Below are 18,585 nucleotides of genomic sequence, written 5' to 3' on the forward strand. Positions count from 1 at the left end.
AGTTTGATCCCCTGTATCATGGCCTTCTGAGCACCAAGCTTTCAGATCTTCACAATTAGGCCAAGTTTCACTGAGAGTGGCCTTCAAACCCAAACTCCCCACCCCCAGCACTTCTTGGGAGTCACCCTATGCAAAAAATGGGAAGGGTACCATGTGGGGAGAATTGCACCATAGTCAGAGGTGTTCAAAGGTTATTCCTCTTTCTACACTTAGGAGTGACCCCTCGGGTGCTCAGGGAACTATATGTGGTTCTGAGGATTAAACCAGGGTCATGGTTGCTACAGCTACAGTGGCATGCATGTCAAGTGTCTTAGCTCCTCTACTATCTATCTGGCCCTAGGGAAGGGGAATTGAAAAAAATAATTTAGGGCTGGAGCCATAGCACAGCGGTAGGGTGTTCGCCTTGCACATGGCCAACCCGTGTTTGATTCTTCCGCCCCTCTTGGAGAGCCTGGCAAGCTACTGAGAGTATCGTGCCCGCATGGCAGAGCCTGGCAAGCTACCCGTGGTGTATTCAATATGCCAAAAACAGTAACAATAAGTCTCACAATGAGAGACATTACTGGTGCCCGCTTGAGCAAATCGATGAGCAATGGGATGACAGTGATAGATTTATATTTAGTGCTTCCAGTCTCTTCACATTTTTTTTTCTTTTTGGGTCACACCTGGTGATGCACAGGGGTCACTCCTGGCTCATGCACTCAGGAATTACCCCTGGCAGTGCTCAGGGGACCATATGGGATGCTGGGATTCAAACCTGCGTCGGCCACGTGCAAGGCAAACGCCGTACCTGCTGTGCTATCACTCCAGTCCCTCTCTTCACATTTTTACTTAGAAAAATGTGGAACTCAGAAGCCAGAGACATAGTACAGCAGGCAGGGTGTTTGCCTTGCAGGTGTCCAACCTGGGTTTGATCCTCTGTACACCATTTGGTCCATGAGCCCTGCCAGGAGTGATCCCTGAGCACTGCTGGGTATAGCCCCAAATTTAAAAAAAAAAGAAGAAAAAAAAAAGAAGAAAAAATGTTGGTCCTTTTAAAATGTTTAAATGACTCCAGGAACACCCTCAACCCTTTGCTTAGGGCCACACTTACTAGTATTTGCCACTACTTCCTGGTCTTTCTCACAGTAGCTTCCTTCCCTCCCTCTTTTGTACATGTGTGCACATGGATTCCTCTGCCACCCACCCCCACCAACTTTTCCCAAATGCATTTTATGACTCTCTTTGTCTTTTGGCCACACTATCACATAGTCTGGAGAAAACAGATGATGCACAATAGGGCAGAGAAAGAACTTTCTGGATTCTCCTTGGAAGGTGATTTATTCCCTTCCAGATTCCAAATGGATGAAGGCACCATGGGGACTAGATTAATGGCCTTTTCCAGAGAATTTGCTAATTCTCCTCTCAGCTGAGGCAGAAGAGGTAATCATCCATATTTTCAGGAAGAGTGATTTTTAGTTCACAGCCCACCTTTTTTTCTGGGATGTTTTGTGCCTCTAGTAAAACTCATTGCCAGAACGGAAGCCTGAGTTCTTGGCTCCCTGTGGCTGCTTTTGGACAGTCCTGTGTGAGTCCCTTTTTTGCTTAAGCTCCCCCAACCCAAGACTTTGGACCCCTGGCTCTTTAAGCCCCTTTTACATCCTGTGATGCAGCGATAGCCAGAATAACTCAGGTCCTTCGGGAGATTGTCCGGGGATATTTAATGTACTTGTGAGATGAACCCCAGAAATTTATTGCTGACTGGGCCACAGCCAGGGCCGTGTCTGGTTTATAACGAGGAGTGTTTTCCCCTTTCTAAGAGCTACCAGAGCTCTTGGCGCCTGCTGGGGCCAGAGGTGGGCTTGGAGGGGCCGGAGGGAGCCTCAGCAACTCTGACCTCTTTGTTGGAGGCCCCATTTTCCTTTGAGATTACCCGCTGACTTAATTCCTCTCTCCCCCACGTCCTTTTGTAGTTACATTTGTTCAAGGCTACTGCACCTCCTTTTCTAGCCCTGGCCCACCTCCAGGTTAACTATCTAAGGAGAGCAGCTGGACCCCCAAAGTGTTGATGAGATGGGGGACTTTCAGGGGCACCCAGATGGGCTGCAGGGCTCTGTTGGGTGAGAGAGACCCTGTCTGGGCTCTGGGTGGGCAGGCTGACTCTTTCCTGGGTTTAATCCCTGTGGAAACATTCAAAAAAGTTCCTGTCAAGGAGAAAAGGACTTTTCTGTGCCAGAGTTGGGAAAAGGAAGTGGGGATACAAGGTGGCCGGAGGTGTCTTTGCTCTTTCAATAGATATTTATTAAAGACCTACTCTATTACATGCTAGGGTCCAGAAAATCTTAAGTCTAAAAGGTTGCCATGAACACTTCCCCGACCCCAGGCTAGAGGCAACACAATGGTAGAAATCCCCTTAGTAATGGTCCTGCCCCCTCCCAGTGGTCACATATTAGGAGTGTGCCCTCCTTCCCCCCCCACACCAATTGGTTCACTCTTACCTGCAAACTGAGGAATCCAGGCACTCTCCTCATCTGATCAGCAGAGGTGGAGGGATCGAGTTCCAGACTGATTTCAGATCTTACCCGGTGTCTCTTGTTCCTAAAAGCTGCTGAATAGACTGGTCAAGGTGGGGAGGTTTTGGACCATACCCAAGTGATGCTTAGTGCTTTGTGCCCCTGACTCTGTGCTCAGCAGTGACCCCTCATGGTGCTCAGGAGGCCCATAAATGGTGCCAGGGATGGAATCTGGGTTGCCTGCATGCAAGGCAAGCACCCTACCCACTGTACTATCTATTTGGCTCCAATCCTTCCAATTAATTTTTTTGGGGGGGAACATCAGCAATGCTCAGGGGTTACTCCTGACTCTGCACTCAGTAATTACTCCTAGCAGTGCTCAGAGGACCATATGGGGTGCTGGGGATCGAACCTGGGTTGGCTGTGTACAAGGCAAGTGCCTTACCCACTGCACTATTGCACCAGCCCCAGGATCCTTTTAATTTTTTATTTTGTTATTAAAAAGTTCCTGGGTTGGGAAATCCAAACATGTTGAAATTGCTCTCTCTAGGAATTATGAAAACAGCAGCAGCGCCCATCATTCATTCATTAAGGACTGAAGTAGGAAAGGGTCTTTTGTTGCAGGTACTGCAAAGCTGAAGGTCCTCCTGGGACTTTTGGGGTTTGATCAATGACTAACATTCCTGACTGCTTCTTGCTTACTGCAGGCCTGACAGGAAGGCAGATGGGATTTTGGCCTGAGGAGTTGTGGTTTCCTTAGGACAGATGTGTGTATGTCTAGAAGAAGTAGTGGACTAGGAAGCTGGGCAAAGGATGGCCAAGGTCAGTCACTGATTGATGTGAACATGGCAAACCAAGGTGTTTCTACTGGAGGGAATTTTAGGCTCTCGGCTTGGGTCTGCAAGTTAAGTAATTTAGTGGACCCGAGGCAAGGTACTTTGTTTCTCTGCCTCTTGCTTTCTTGTTGCTTTGTTATCTTGCACTAGGGCTTTTTTAGATGCAAGTGAGAAAAACCATGGTTGGATCCTTTTTTTCTTTTCTTTCCTTTTTCTTTTTTCTGAATAGCATTTACAATTTTTATTAAATCGCTGTGAATTACAAAGTTACAAAGATATTTATGATTGTGTTTCAGAAGCATACTGTTCCAACAGCAGTCCCTTCTCCAGTGCCCACTATCCTCTACCAATGTCCCCAGTTTCCTTCCTGCCTGCCAGTCTGCCTTTGTGGCAGGCAATTTCCCCCTTCCCCATTGTCCTAGTGGTCCCTTCCCTAACTTATCCCCCGACCCCAGCCCCAGTGGCAAGCTTCCTACTGGAGACCAGTCCTGCTCTTTGTTTCTATTGCCATTGGGCATTTGATACTCCCCTCAGAGGTTTCTTTCTATCCCACATGTGAGAGAGATCATTCTGAGTCTGTACCTCTGCCTGATTTCACTCAACACCATTTTCTCCAGATCCGTGGTGTTGGATCCTTTTCTCCCTCCCACCTACCACGGGGCACCCAGTTTTATTAATTCTTTTCAGAATGCCTCCAGGGTTGGCCCAGGGCATTCTCCACCCAGCTGCAGGAACAATCTGCCTGAACATTGAAAAATCCTCAGTGGTTTCCTCATTGCCCATGGGAGAAAGTCCAAACTCCTTGGCAGGGCTTCTCTGGCTCTGTGCTCGGGGCCCTGCCTGCTTGCCTTCAGTCCTGTTCCTCTGCTTCTGTCTTTTCCCACCGCGCCACCTCGGAGGCTGTACTCACTGGCTGGCTCCTTGTGCTCTGAGTTTGGATGCTGGTCCAACTTTCTGGGCTCACCTTTCTTTTATGTCACTGGCAAAAATGAAACCAATCTGTTTGCTGATCCTGGGAGCGGAGCTTATGCCCCATCTTGCCCTCACTGGCTCGCGAGTGTGGGAAAGCAGAGCCTGCTGGTCTCACTCTGTCTTGTTAACTTCCTATCCAGCATGCGGATGCTGCCATTGTTGAGCAGAAAACAAGTGAGTAAAAGAGGAACAAGTTAATATGGAGATGATCATGCATTCTTTGTCCCCCCAACCAATGTGGCTCCTGGCATGAATATGAGAGACTATTAAAGAGCTTTGACCAAGGAGATGCTTGCAAAGCATGTAAGGTATTTGCTTTCATTTCAACACCTATGTATTGGAATAAAAACTTTAGAATTTTGCCTGTGACATCGCCAATAAACGTGTACACACACACAGATAGAGAATATTTCTAAGAGTAGAGGATAAGGGAATGTTTATTTGGTGTTAGGAATCTATTTACTAAATAGAAAAATCCATATGGTCACAGTTTTACACAGTTCTGCAAAAATATGTCTTATAGGTACAGGGAGCTAAAAAATCATGACTGAGTGGCTGGATTTGCCCTGAGGATTTGCTGCTAGTGACCACTTGCTATTTCTTTCCAGGGAGTTCCAGAGATGTATTTAACTCCTTGAATCACATCCTGGGCTCTTTAAATATTTTTGTCTTCTTTTGTACCTTTACCAGGTTTCTTGCAACCCAGCAAACGTACATGGATATTTAATGAATGAATGAGCTCACTGAATAAGAATTCAGTTTACCTCTTAATGCATCATGTCTTTCTCTGGTGTCTTACATTTTTATTTATTTATTTTTATTCTCTGAGGGGATGGATTCCACTTCCCTTGACCCTGATCAAATTAGAGTCAGTTTTTTTTTTTTCTATAAACAATGGAGAGATGTAGGGGCTGGAGCCATAGCACAGCGGGTAGGGTGTTTGCCTTGCATGCGGCCAACCCGGGTTCAAATCCCAGCATCCTATATTGTCCCCTGAGCATGGCCAGGGGTGATTCCTGAGTGTAGAGCCAGGAGTAACCCCTGTGCATCGCCAGGTGTGACCCAAAAAGCAAAAAAATAAAAAAAAATAAAAAAATAAAAGGAGAGATGTAGATTCTAAGATTATTAAAGAGCAGAACACTCTAAATCTTCAGAATCACAGATTTCATTATGAACTTTTAATTAATTAATTAATTTTAGTTGAATTACTGTGAGATACACAGTTACAAAGTTGTTCATGCTGGGTTTCAGTCAATCATACAATGTTCCATCACCTGTCCTTTCACCAGTGTACATTTACCACCAACAATGTCCCCAGTTTTCCTTCCAGTCAACCCCTTCTCCCAAACCTGCTTCTGTGGCAGGCACTTTTCACTTTTCTTCTTTCTCTCTCTCTCTCTCTCTCTCTCTCTCTCTCTCTGTCTCTCTCTCATTCTCTCACTCTCTCTCTTTCCTTTTGGGCATTATGGTTTGCAATACAGGTACTGAAAGCTTACTGTGATTGTCCCTTTGTCTGCTTTCAGCATTCAGTTCTTGAGAGTCAGTTTTCTTTGACAGTACTTCTGGGCAATCCTTACTGTTAACTCCAGATTAAATTTTCCTTGGGACACCACCCGACGATTCATAGGCGTGGATCCCTCTGCTTCTCAGACCCCTGAGGTTGCCCTGGCACAGCATGGGGAGCTGTTGATTGGAGTAGTTTGGGTGCAGCAAGGTAACCTAAAGGAGTCACTGGTCAAACTTTATGACAAAAGCTGACCCTCTTGTTTATAGACCTTTAAAAGTCATTATCAGTTTCCCGGGCTGGGCAGCCAACAGCCAGCTGCTTTGATGAGTGTCTTTGAGAGATAAGAAAAATTTATCCCTTGTTTTGACTTCAGAATTTCTTCTTGGTTTATTATTTGACGCACAATTCCACTTCCCCCCCTCAAAATGTTTGTGGTCTCAGACAACTTTTTCAAGTGGGTTTCAGGGGAGGTTCAGATTAGAAGCCTACAATTTTGGAGTTGGAAGAGATTGAGATGAATGGTTTGCCCATGACCTTTCTCCCCCTCCCCCCACTATTCTTCACTTAACAGAGCAGCTTCTGGACATACCAACTTCCCAAAGTAATCTGTGCTTGCAGGCTTTTCTCGTGACCTTCAGCGACTCCTCCTATCCTCATGCCTTCATCTACTTTGCTGAGGAGACTTCCTGTAGCTTCCAACCTGGTCCTTAATTACCAGCATTCCCAAGTATGTCACAGAGACCAACAGCGGACTGTGTATATGGATGAACAAAGGACCGTGTGTGTAGATGAACAGAATACTGTGCACATAGATGAACAGTACCTTGCACTTAGAATAAGAGTACTGATCATGTAGATGAACAGTGGCATTAATGGCACTGAGAGCATTGAGAGCACTGAGCTCTGTTGAACTGAATATAGAGACACATAAAGGAACAAAATCAAAGAGTAGATGTAGTACTTTTCTTATAGATGAACAGAGTACTGTGCACATACATGAACGTATCATTAATGCAGATGAGCAAAAGTACAGTGAACATAGATGAACAGTACCATGAATGTCTGTATGTACAGGGTACTGTACACATAGATGAATAGAGTACTGTGCAGTAGCTGAGTGTGTTATCTCCACACTGCCATTTTCTGCACTAGGCTTTCCCTGGGTATCTGGGTTTTCCCTGGGTGAACTGGGCAGAGCCTCTGAGAACCTCAGCTACATTTCAAATAATCTGTTTCCCCCAGGACTTTCTTGAGGGCATGGCTTTTCATTTGGTCTCAGAGTATATAGGCATCATCCACCCTCTGTGGGCAGGTTTTCAGCAGGTGATTCTGTGGGATTTTCTATACCCTGTACCAGAAATCAAGCCCTAATCATGCAGGCTGGAGATCACAACTTACTTTTGGGCTGATGGATTCAAGAGCTCAGGGTACTCTGCAAGAATGGATATGTGAGCCAGCTTGGAAGATAATAGGGTTGTCCATGTTTGTGGAGCAGATGAGTGAATGGATATAGGAACAAGAAGGGTCAACCGGGACCAGGTCCTTCCATTATGGGTCTCTGTTTTCAGTTCAGTAAGTGTTTACAGAGCACTGACTCCAGAGAGAAAATGGTGCTAGGGGTTCAAAAGAAGTGTAAGAGCTGGGTTTTTTTTTTTTTTTTTTTGCATTTGTGAGTTTATTCTAGAGTGGAACAAGATAATAAGGCAGGGAAAGCAAAACATCCATGGAAGTAGTGATACAGGCAGCTTGTTGAAGAAGCATAATTCTGAGGAGGAGCAGGAGGATAGTTTTGAAGGATTGCAATGAAGAGGGAAGAGAATTATCAAGATTTAGACAGGTAGACAGCGAGGGCCAACAGTTTTGAGATATGAATGTGTCCTCTGCTTGCCAGACACCAGGCCTTGTAGTTCCTGTTCAAATCAACATCTTTCTCCAGCCAGTATGGCTCCAAATCCATCTCAGACAGCACCAAATTATCCCAGGAATTTTTCCTAGGCGTCTGACCCCAGGGCAAGGCCCGGGGCTGACATTCCTTTCCTCCAGACTTTGTAGGTGCCCTGGTGGTTGGATCTTCTCTTTGGGGAGAGCCGGGGACAAAATCGGACCTGCTGTGGGTGTGCGGGAGGTGGAGTAACCTGAGGGCGGGGCTGCTTTGGTGCCCATCCCGATCCCTCATTTCATGGACCCTCCCCCAGCGTTTCTCACTGCCAGGACAAGGCCGGTCCCTTTCCGAGAATTTGCCCACGCAATTTTCCAACGCTATTCCTTCTCCATGGAGCCTTTCCTTCCTTTCTGTTCGCCCCACATGTGTGAACCTTCCCCCAAAGGTCCAGGAAACCCACCCACACTTTTCTGAGCTCCCAAAGCCTTACCCGCTTGGGAGCCTGACTTCTTTTATTCCACAGACGCCAGCCGCTGGGTGGCAGTCCCAGAGATGAAAGAACGGTGTTTCCAAGTTTTAGTACAGACAGTATCCAGGGTCAGTGCAATGTTAACACATTAAGAAACTCATATCCAAGCCCGAGATTTTTTATGTCCTCAAGGTAACAGCTTAGTTAAGTTCCAGGGAGCAGGAGGAAGCGAAGAAAGAGAATTCTTAATCTTGAGGGCAGAGATGTCTGGGAAATGGAAGGTTCCCTTGGCTCCCGGCTCCACCAGTGCTGAGCCCGTATATAACAGTGGGCAGGCTCCCCCTCTGAATTGCTTATCTCTGCCGTGCATTTACAGGCTCACCAGCCCGGAGTCTCTCTGGATGTTGGCCAAGCCAGTTGGGAATGCGTAACAGCAGAGACAGGACGGTGAGCCTGCCACGAAGGTCTCCCTTTCCCCTAATTTCCCCCTTGCCAGCCATTCTTGCTGGCCTTGGGAGCTAATCTTTGTGGTCCTACCTCTCTAATCTCTGAGAAAAGGGAGCGTCCAAGTCCATGTTTGCAGGTGTCTGGGCTAGTAATTATGGACAACCCTTGGGAGGCTGGGAGGGGGTTTGGGTGAACACATTTCCACCGAGTGGTGCTTGGGGAGCTGCCATTTTGAAATCTCAGCTTAAGGTCATAGGCACTTCAAATTTTCCCTAATAAATCTACCCCAATTCACTTTTTTTTTTTTTCTGGTCTCATTTTTGGGTCACACCTGGTGACTGCTCCTAGCTCTGTGCTTGGGAGTGACTCCTGGCAGGGCTCAAATCTTATTTTTTTATTTTCTGTGCCACATCTGGTGGTGATCAAGGGTTGTTACTGGCTCTGTGCTCAGGAGACCTGGTGGTGTTTGGGATCAGATGTGGTACAGGGGATTCTGGGTTGGCTGAATGCAAGGCAGGCACCTTACCCCCTGCACTACCTCTCTGGCCCCCCAACATACTTTTTAAGAAAGCAGATGTTGATTTTGCTTTTGTATCCTTCAGGTTTGCTTTTTTTTGGGGGGGGGTCACACCCGGCGATGCACAGGGGTTACTCCTGGCTCTTCACTCAGGAATTACCCCTGGTGGTGCTCAGGGGACCATATGGGATGCTGGGATTAGAACTCGGGTTGGCCGCGTGCAAGGCAAATGCCCTACCCGCTGTGCTATCGCTCCAGCCCCTCAGGTTTGCTTTTTATCCTGGTAGAACTAAGGATGAAGAAAGGAAAGCCCCTTGGAAAGAAGATTCTCGCCAGAAGGGAACAAGGGATGCTGGGAAAATTGGGGAGGTCTTTGTGGGGCTCTGAAGCCTGCACTGCAGATGTGGGGGAGGCAGAAGGTGCAGAGTCCTGCTATGAGCACTCTTGTCCTGGGAGCATCTCTGGGGCACAGCTTGTCACCCCCATAGAATCCTCGATTGTCGATAGAACAGTAGTGCAGTTGTGAAAACTGTAGTTTCCTGTTTGAAGATGTTGTGGGCACCGACAGAGGGGATAGTTTCCATTCCACAGACAAAAGCTGAGTCACTGGCTAGAATTCCCAGGGGTTTTTGGTATATTCTTTTCTTTCGAGCCTTTAACTCGACACCACGGGACTCTGGGCACTGGCTCAGTTTCCCTCAGGAGAGCAGGCCATGGAGATGTTTGGGATTATAATAAAGGTAGGGGCCTTTGTAGTTTCTTATTTATAGAGAGAGAAAGAGAGAGTGAGGGAGGGAGAAGAGAGAGAGATAGAGATTTTACCTAGAGAGATATAGAGAGAGAAAGAGAGAGCGAGGGAGGGAGAAGAGAGAGAGAGATTTTACCTAGAGAGAGAAAGTCTGCAAAGCATTTATTCCATAGCTTTAGTCAGGGGTGTGGGGTTAGGTGAGGGGTTGATTATGAAGCAAATGTTGGCCAGATGGTTAATAAAAGCAAACCACACCATTTTTTGGGTTTGGGTTCATGTTGCTTCTCCTCATGGTGGTCTGTTCAGGCTGCCATCACTGATACCACAAACTCAGTGACTTTAGCAATGGAAACGCATCGTCAGTTCAGGAGAGCATAGGTCTGTGATTGGGGTGTTGGTGGGATTTGTTCCTTCTGAAGCTGTGAGGGAGAGCTCTCTAGGCCTCTCCACATCAGGTGGCTTCCAAGTTTCTGACTTTCCTTGGCTAGCAGAAGCCTCATATTCACGAAGGCAGCTTCATCGTTGCATGCTCGCCTCTCTCCCAGAGCTCGTGTGTGTTCCAGTGACTCCTTTCCGTAAGAGCAGCTGATACTAAATCAGGGCCCGCCCTTGTCACTTCTACTCTGTGAGTCTTATCCTCCTCAAGGACCCTTCTGAGGTCCTGGGGGTTTAGGACTTAAACATCTGCAATTTGGGGACTGATGCCATTCAATTAAAAACATAGCCCTTCTTCTAAAAGTCAATGTCTTTGGGAGCCTGAGAGATGGTACAGGGGTTGAGGTGCTGGTCTTGCACGCTGCTGACCCCAGTTTGATCTCTAACATTGTTTTTTTTTTTTTTTTTTTTTGTCCCCTGAGCCCTGCCAGGAGTGATCCTCCAAGTGCATTTATTTTATTTAGATTTTTTGAAGAAAGAAAGACCTCACTATGAAAAACCCCAAACACTATAGAAGAATGAAAAGGTGTTAAAAAGCAAATCTTTCTTGCCGGCCATCCATTTCCTATCTTCAAACTCTAATTTTGTAGTATAGGGTCAATGATGGTTTCTCATCCTGTTCCTTCCCTACATCATTCTGAAGATGTTCTGTGCATATTAATACACAGCGGTTACTTTTGTCTCTTCAAGTAGTTGCATCCTAAATACCCTGTTCTACACCTACTTTAAAAAAAAATGTTACTTCTTAAAGTTTTGGGTTTATCGCAACAGAGGCGGGGTGGGGTGGGGGGATGGGACTTGGGGGGTGGGAGGGATACTGGGTTCATTGGTGATGGAGAATGGACACTGGTGGAGAGATGGGCTCTTAAACATTGCATGAGGGAAAAACCAGAATAAAAATGTGTGAATCTGTAACTGTACCCTCACTGTGACTCACTAATTAAAAAAAAAACAAACACATCTCATTCCGAAAAAAAAAAAAAGTTTTGGGTTTATGGGCCACACCTTAGGGTGCTCAGGAGCTATTCCTCTTTCTGTGTCAGGAGTAATCCCTGGCAGTGCGTAAGGGACAGTAAGTGGTACTGAAGATTCAAACTAGTGACCACTGTGTGCAGGGTAAATGTTTTAAACCCTATACTATCTCTCCAATCCCTATACCTACTTAAAAAAATTTAACACTATATCACAGATTATTCCACATCAGTAGGTAGAATCTACTTTTAGTAGATTTAATGTTTCATTGTGTAGATACATCTTGATTTAAGTCATTCTTTCTTTGACCATACCCAGAAGTGGCTCACTGGCTACTTCTGCCTTGGTGTTCAAGGTCACTCCTGGGGATCAGTGTGGCACCATCCTAGTGTTGGGGTCTGGGTCTGGGCTTCCATGATGCAAAGCCTGTTCACGAGCTCTTTGAATTGCTCCCGGGCCCAATTCCACCTTTCTTGATGGACAAGTGGTTGATTTTTCAATCCTTGCCGTAATAGAACCACAGATCTATCCCTCTACTTATAAATAAAATGTTCAGTGTTTACTCCTGGCTCTGCACTTAGGAATTACTACTGGCATCACCCTGGGGATCATATGGGATGCCTGTGATCAAATGTGGGTTGGCTGCATGCAAGGCAAGTGCCCTGCCTGCTGTACTATTGCTCTAGCCCCATACTTCTTTCTAAAGTTTTTACATAAGATACATATTGAGTACACTTAAGAAATACTTGATGTATTTCTACCGTGAGTAAATATTTGATATTTTATTATTTGAATAGATCAACATTAACTCAACCCATTGGTTTGCCCTAAATTAGTACTGAAAATTCTTGTGTACAGATTTCTAACTTCAGTTGCTCATTTTAAATTATTCTTTAGCATAGGTGGCTAAAAGTAGGTCAAATAATTTGGAAATTTTTAAGCTCTTGAACTCATTGCCAACTTATATTTCAGAAATGTATTTCTATATCTACCTATTTATCTATATTTGGCTGTCAAGTAGCCATCTTTGCCCTGCAAAGTTAGCATTGCTATTAAAATGAAAATGTTGACTCATTTGGCATGTGAAATACAACATGGCATCATTTTAACTTTTTACTCATTTATTAGCTCTTTCTATTTCTCCTTTTGTGGATTTTCTGTGTTCTTTCATTTATTATCATGGCCTTAACTGCCTTTTGTAGCAATTTGTACAGGGACTTTCTATATTAAGGTGTTGACTTGTCATATCTTTCATGTATGTGGCAGACCTCCATTTTTAGTTTCTCTTTAACCAACTTTATTGTGGTATGATTTATATACAATAAAATACACTCATTCTGTGAGTTTTGACAGTTGTATAGCCCCCTATATGCAGAACCACATTAGAACTTTCTCATCATTTCCCAAAGTTCCCCTGTGTCTTTTTACTGTCATTCTATCTCTGGTCCCAGGTAGCTATTGATCTTTCTGTCACTAGAGATTAGTTTCTTTGGTTCTAAAATTTCTTGTATGTAAAGTCATACTATATTATTGTTTTGAATTATCTCATTTTTTCAATTTATTGAAAAAAGATGTCTCTGTATTATTGAATGTAGTAGAAATTACTTTCTTTAGCTAAGATTATACTATGATATGGATATTCCATGATAGATATGTATATATATATATATATTTTTTACTTTTCTGGCCATACCCAATAGTGTTAAGGGCTTACCTAACTGTGCTTAAGGATCATTTCTGGCAATGTTGCAGAGACCATATGTGATACCAGTAATTGAAACTGGGTAGACCTCATGCAAAGCAAGCACTTTATCCTTGTACTCTTTTCAGCTTTATACCATGATTTTATTGTCTTCAGATTTTGGGTCACACTTGGCAGTAAGCCAGAGCTTACTCCTGGCTCCGTGTTCAGAGATCACTCCTGGATGTGCTCGAGGGACCATAAATGCGGTGTCAGAGATTGGACTTGGCTGGAAAAATGCAATACAAGTACTCTTCCCGATGTACTCTCTGACATGTCTATCCAGTCATATATATTTTTTTGTTTGTTTGTTTTTGGGCCATCCCTGGTGCTCAGGGATTATTCCTGGCTTTGCACTCAGAAATTACTCCTCAGTTTGGTACTCAGGAGTCATTCCTAATAGTGTTAGGAAACCATGCGGTGCTAGGGATCAAACCTGACCCTTTGTGCAACGTGTAAACCTACTGGACTCTCCCTCCACTCCCCTAAATTAAATTTCATGTAGGAAAAAACAAATATGTCCATGTGTCAAAGGAAGCCTTTTGTCCACTTCTGTGTCATTGGTAGGGAAAAGTTTTAGTTCTTGATGTTTTTGTTAAAAAAATAAAACCAAGAGTAAATTATTTCCTGTGTCTTTCCCTCTACACACACACACACACACACACACACACACACACACACACTCACGCACACACATACACACACACAAGAAATTACTTCTGGTGAGCTTGGAGGACCATGTGGGGGTGGGGGATCAAATCTGGGTTGGCTGCATGCAAAGCAAATTCCCTACCTGCTGTACTATCACTCCAGCTCCCTATCTGACAATTTATTACCTTTTTGGGTGGGGCAGGAGGTCACATCCTGCAATGCTCAGAGGTTATTTCTGACTTTATACTCAGGAATTACTCCTGGTGGTGCTCAGGGGACCATATGGGATGCTGGGGATGGAACCTGGGTCAGCCATGTGCAAGGCAAGCACCCTACCCACTGTACTATTGATCAGCACCCCTACTATCTGGTTATTTTTAATGCATTCACCAGTGGATAAACATTTTGACTGTTTCCCAAATGCAAATACTTTTGGAGTATTACAAATTAAGCTACTGTGAGCATCTCTGTCACAGTCCTGTTGTGAACATCATTTTCTCACTTCTCTTGGGGACTACTTCTTTTGGGGGATCAGGCAACCTGCAGGCTCTGAGATGTGCTGGCAAGGCCCAGCCAGCCTCCAATGTCAAAATGGGGAAGAATTCTGGCTTTGGTTTTAGGTGTTTTGGATTTATTTTTTGTGTTTTTTTTTTCCTTTTGGGTCACACCTAGCTATGCACAGGGGTCATTCCTGGCTCTGCACTCTGGAATTACCCCTGGCGGTGTTCAGGGGACCATATGGGATGTTGGGGAACGAACCTGGGTTGGCTGCATGCAAGGCAAATGCCCTACCCACTGTGCTATTGCTCCAGCCCAGGATTTAAACGTGACTTTCCCCCTGTCCTGGACCTGGGGTGAAGTGGTAGATGTTAGGCTGCACTTTTTAATTTTTAAAATGTCACTTGATACACCCCAGAAATGCAGAATTACTTTTAATTTCCCCAGACTGGATATGTCTTGTGTATTGGGTCAAAGGCCAGATCCTGTGAGCAGAGTCAGGGGAGAGAAGCTGGGAGGCTGCATGGCTGGCTGTAAGGAAGGAATGTGGGTAGTCTCCAGAAGAAGCAGGTGTGGGGACAGACTTTCTCCTATAGCCTTGTTCCTTCTCCTCCCAAAGGAAGCGGATCTTGGGAATGTTATCCCAGTGGAATGGATGTTGGGTTCTCGGACTTCTCTGCAGAGCAATGAGAGAATGAATCTGGGTTATTTAAGCCACTTAGTGGGCTTTTGTTCAGTTGCCAGAGGAAAAGAGGAGAAATTCATGTGAATCACTCATGCCTTGGCATGAAGGTACAGCCCATCCCACAGTGAGGTCACAGAGGGCTAACTTGTTTACCAATGACCAGCGTCGGTCTTCTTCCTAACCTTGGCCGTTATGCATTGAACTGCTCTTCATGATTCAGTGTATAGGTCTTTGCATGGACAGATGTCCTCATTTGTCTTGGACAAATGCCTCGGAGTGGGAATGCTGGGTTGTGTGTGTGTGTGTTTTTTGGTTACCACACTCAAAGGTGCTCAGGGCTTATTCCTGGCTCTGTGCTCAGGGATCACTCTTGTGAGTAGTGCTCAGAGGACCATTATGTGGTACTGAAGATTGAACCCTGTGCAAGCAAGGCAAGTGCCTTTCTACTGTACTATCAATCTGAACCCTGTAAATATACTTTTAACTTTATAAGAAAACTGCCAAACTGCTTTCCTAAATGGTGATGCCACTGAGCATGCCTACCAGCAGGGGATTGAGGGGAGGGTGTTGTCACAGTAATTCTATATCTTTGCCAATGCTTGGCATTGTCAGTTTATACAATTTTGTCATAACAATAGATGTTTAGTGGCATCTCATTGTGATTTAAATTGCATTTTCCTGATTACTAATGATGTTGAACGTGTTTTCACAGACTTTTTGGCCATCTGTATCGCCTGTTTTGTGAAATGCTGTTTCTTTCTTTTGGCCATTAAAAAAATTGGGTCATTTATCTTCTTATTGAGCTTTAAGAGTTCTTTATATAGTTGGACTACAAGCCCTTTATCAGATATACACTTTGAAAATATTTACTCCCACACTGTGCCTTATGTTTTTATTTTCACATTAGTGCTTTTTGAAAATCAGAGGTTTTAAATTTTGATTGTATTTAACATTCATTTTTTGAAAATTTTATGACACAAACTTTTTGTCTCCAAAGAAATCTTTGCCTAACCCAAGGTCAAAAAAATATTTTTCCAAATATCTTCTAGACATTTAAGTGTTTTTGTTCTTGTATTTATCTGTATGCTATATTCTGAGTTAATTTTATACATAGGATATGAAAAAATGTTTTTTTATTGTTGTTGTTTTGTTTTTGGGCCATACCTATTATACTCAGGACTTACTCTTGGCTCTGTGCTCTGGGTAACTTCTGGAAGGGATCAGGGGTGCCAGGGATCAAATTGGCATGCAGGGAAAACACTCAATCCACTGTACTATCTCTTCAGTCCTAGGGTTAAGGTTTTTAGTTTTAGGTTTTGGTTTTTGCTTTTCATTTTTTGGCTCATACCTGGTGATACTCAGGAGTTATTCCTGGCTCTGGACTCAGCAATTATTCCTGGTGGTGCTCAGGGGACCATATGGGATGCCAGGGATCAAACTCAGGTTGGCTGTGTTCAAGGCAAATGTCCCACTTGCTGTACTATTACTCTGGCCCTAGGTTTTGAGTTTCTGTTTTTTGAGGCCACACCTGATTGTGCCCACGCCTTATACCTGACTCTGCTCAGGGATTACTCCTGACAGGGATTGGGGTAACACCTGCATGCCAGGGATAAAACCCTGGTCAGCTGCATGCAAGATCAGTACCGTTCCTGTTATACTAATGCTTTGGCCCCAGGGTTAAAGTTTCTAAAATTTTTTTAAAAAATTGGTAATGGGGGCTGGAGAGATAGCACAGCGGGTAGGGCGTTTGCCTTGCACTCGGCCGACCCGGGTTCAAATCCCAGCATCCCATATGGTCCCCTGAGCATGGCCAGGGGTAATTCCTGAGTGCAGAGCCAGGAGTAACCCCTGTGCATCGCCAGGTGTGACCCAAAAAGCAAAAAAAAAAAAAAAAAATTGGTAATGTTTTTGACTGGTCCTGGATGTTAGGGCAATATTTGGTAATGAGTTAGCTTGAAAATGAATTAGCAGTGTACTGGGTACTGCAAAGTGCCTCCCCCACCTTTTTTCTTGTCTATTGGGTCACACCTGATGGGGTTCAAGAACGATGAAGCTCAGTGCTTTAGGGTCACTCCTGGAGGTGGATGGACATCAAGTGGGCATTGAACATTGAACCGGGCTTCCTGTGTCTGCAAAGCATGTGTTTTAGCCCTTTGACTCATCTCTCCAGACCCGCAAAGAATTGAAAATGAGCTCTAATCCCTACTGGATTTTTGCTCACATGTCCATAGCTTCATATACCCACATGCATGCACATAGGCACACACACTGAAACAGCAGAGTTTGATGAACTGCAGAAGAGAAATACAGCGCTCTTGTTGGTACCCATGGGAAACCTCAGAAAAGGCTTCCTGGAGGAAGCAATGCTAACGGACGAGAAGTTAAGAGACATCAGGGGCTGTTCAAATGGCCATCTGCGGGAGCTGGCCCCTCAGGGCTCCTAGAACAGAACAGAACCTGGCAAGTACCCACCTTGCCTTGGAAAGCCAAGGGACTGGGCTGAAGTCACCCTCCTGATGGAGAGAGGATCAGCTGGTAGAACTGGGAGGTAGAGCAATTCTGTATACCTCATGGTGACTTGTTTTATAGAAGTGTTCCTTTGCCTCCCTAACTTTTTTAACTCCCCCTCACGGAGACCCTCCTGTCACTGAATGGTGGTCCCAAGAGAGAAAGGAGGGTAAGGGAAGGACCAGTCCTTGCGAGACCCCTGGGCTCTGTAGTGGGCACCTGAGCACAAGTTCTTATGCTCCCACCAACTCTACTCTTCCTATTTCCCTATTTCCACGGTTGCGGGGTAAGAAATGAGACCCCCAAGGCTCTGTATCTCCTGTGGTCAGCAGCCGCAGACCTAAGACTGCAGCGGGCCTGGCCAGCTCCTGCATGCCCCTTTCACACCCCCCACCCCCAGGCTCTCCCGCACTGCTCCCAGGAAACCTAATTTCTGAGGCAGGCAGGCACAGAGGCCGGAAGGGAAGGGCTGCCAGGGGAGGTCAGGACAGATCTGTGAGCGAGTTTGCTCTGATTTAGCAAAAATACTCAGTGCTGTGGGCTGGCTGGGGCTGCCTGGCTGCATAGCCGGGGTTTGCAAAGCTTCCAGAGATCCTTTTTGCTAGAAGGGCTTTAAAAGCTGCAAGCTCTCAGCAGTTTCTATCAGTTGGGATTTCCCCCCTCCAGACTGAATCCTGTCAGGGTTTTACTGGCTTGTATGTTCCCAGAATGACCCCAACGCTTTCTCACCTGAGCTCCCCGCTTGGCTACTCATGCTTCCTGTTACCAGATGAGTCTCCAGGAAAGAATCTTTCCCCGGCCTCGTCCGTTGGACACCGACAATCCTTCCTGCCTGTTTCTCTGCTTTCTCCTCGAAGCGTGCGATTGTGGGGCTGAGAGAGAGCGTAAGGATAAAGGAGTTTGGGCTTGCCTTGCCCAGAGCTTGATCCCTAGCCCTGCACGTGGTCCCCTGAGCACTGCCAGTAGTGAGCAGAGTCCTGAGGAAGCCCTGAGATTGCTGGGTATGCCCCCCTCCCCCGCCCCAAACCAACCAACCAACCAACCGAAGCAAAACAAAGAGAAATGTATAGTTGCATGCATCAGAGACCAAGGAATGTCAGGACACTGTTTTGATCCCAGGTTTGGTGGTGTGTGTGTGCATGTGTGCGCGCGCGTGTGTGTGTGTCTGCTTCCTTCCTGCTTCTCCAGATATTAAATATTCAAATAGATCCTGGAAAAGTAGGGA

General features: G+C 45.3%; 1 protein-coding gene across 4 annotated transcripts in view; it reads left to right on the forward strand.

Annotated features, from left to right (window-relative positions):
• DPF3 (double PHD fingers 3) overlaps positions 1-18,585 on the forward strand; it is a 295,548-nt gene that overhangs the window by 65,118 nt on the left and 211,845 nt on the right. The window lies entirely within an intron of this gene.

This window comes from Sorex araneus, chromosome 3 (genome assembly GCF_027595985.1).
Source record: "Sorex araneus isolate mSorAra2 chromosome 3, mSorAra2.pri, whole genome shotgun sequence".
Classification (NCBI taxonomy): Eukaryota; Metazoa; Chordata; class Mammalia; order Eulipotyphla; family Soricidae; genus Sorex; species Sorex araneus.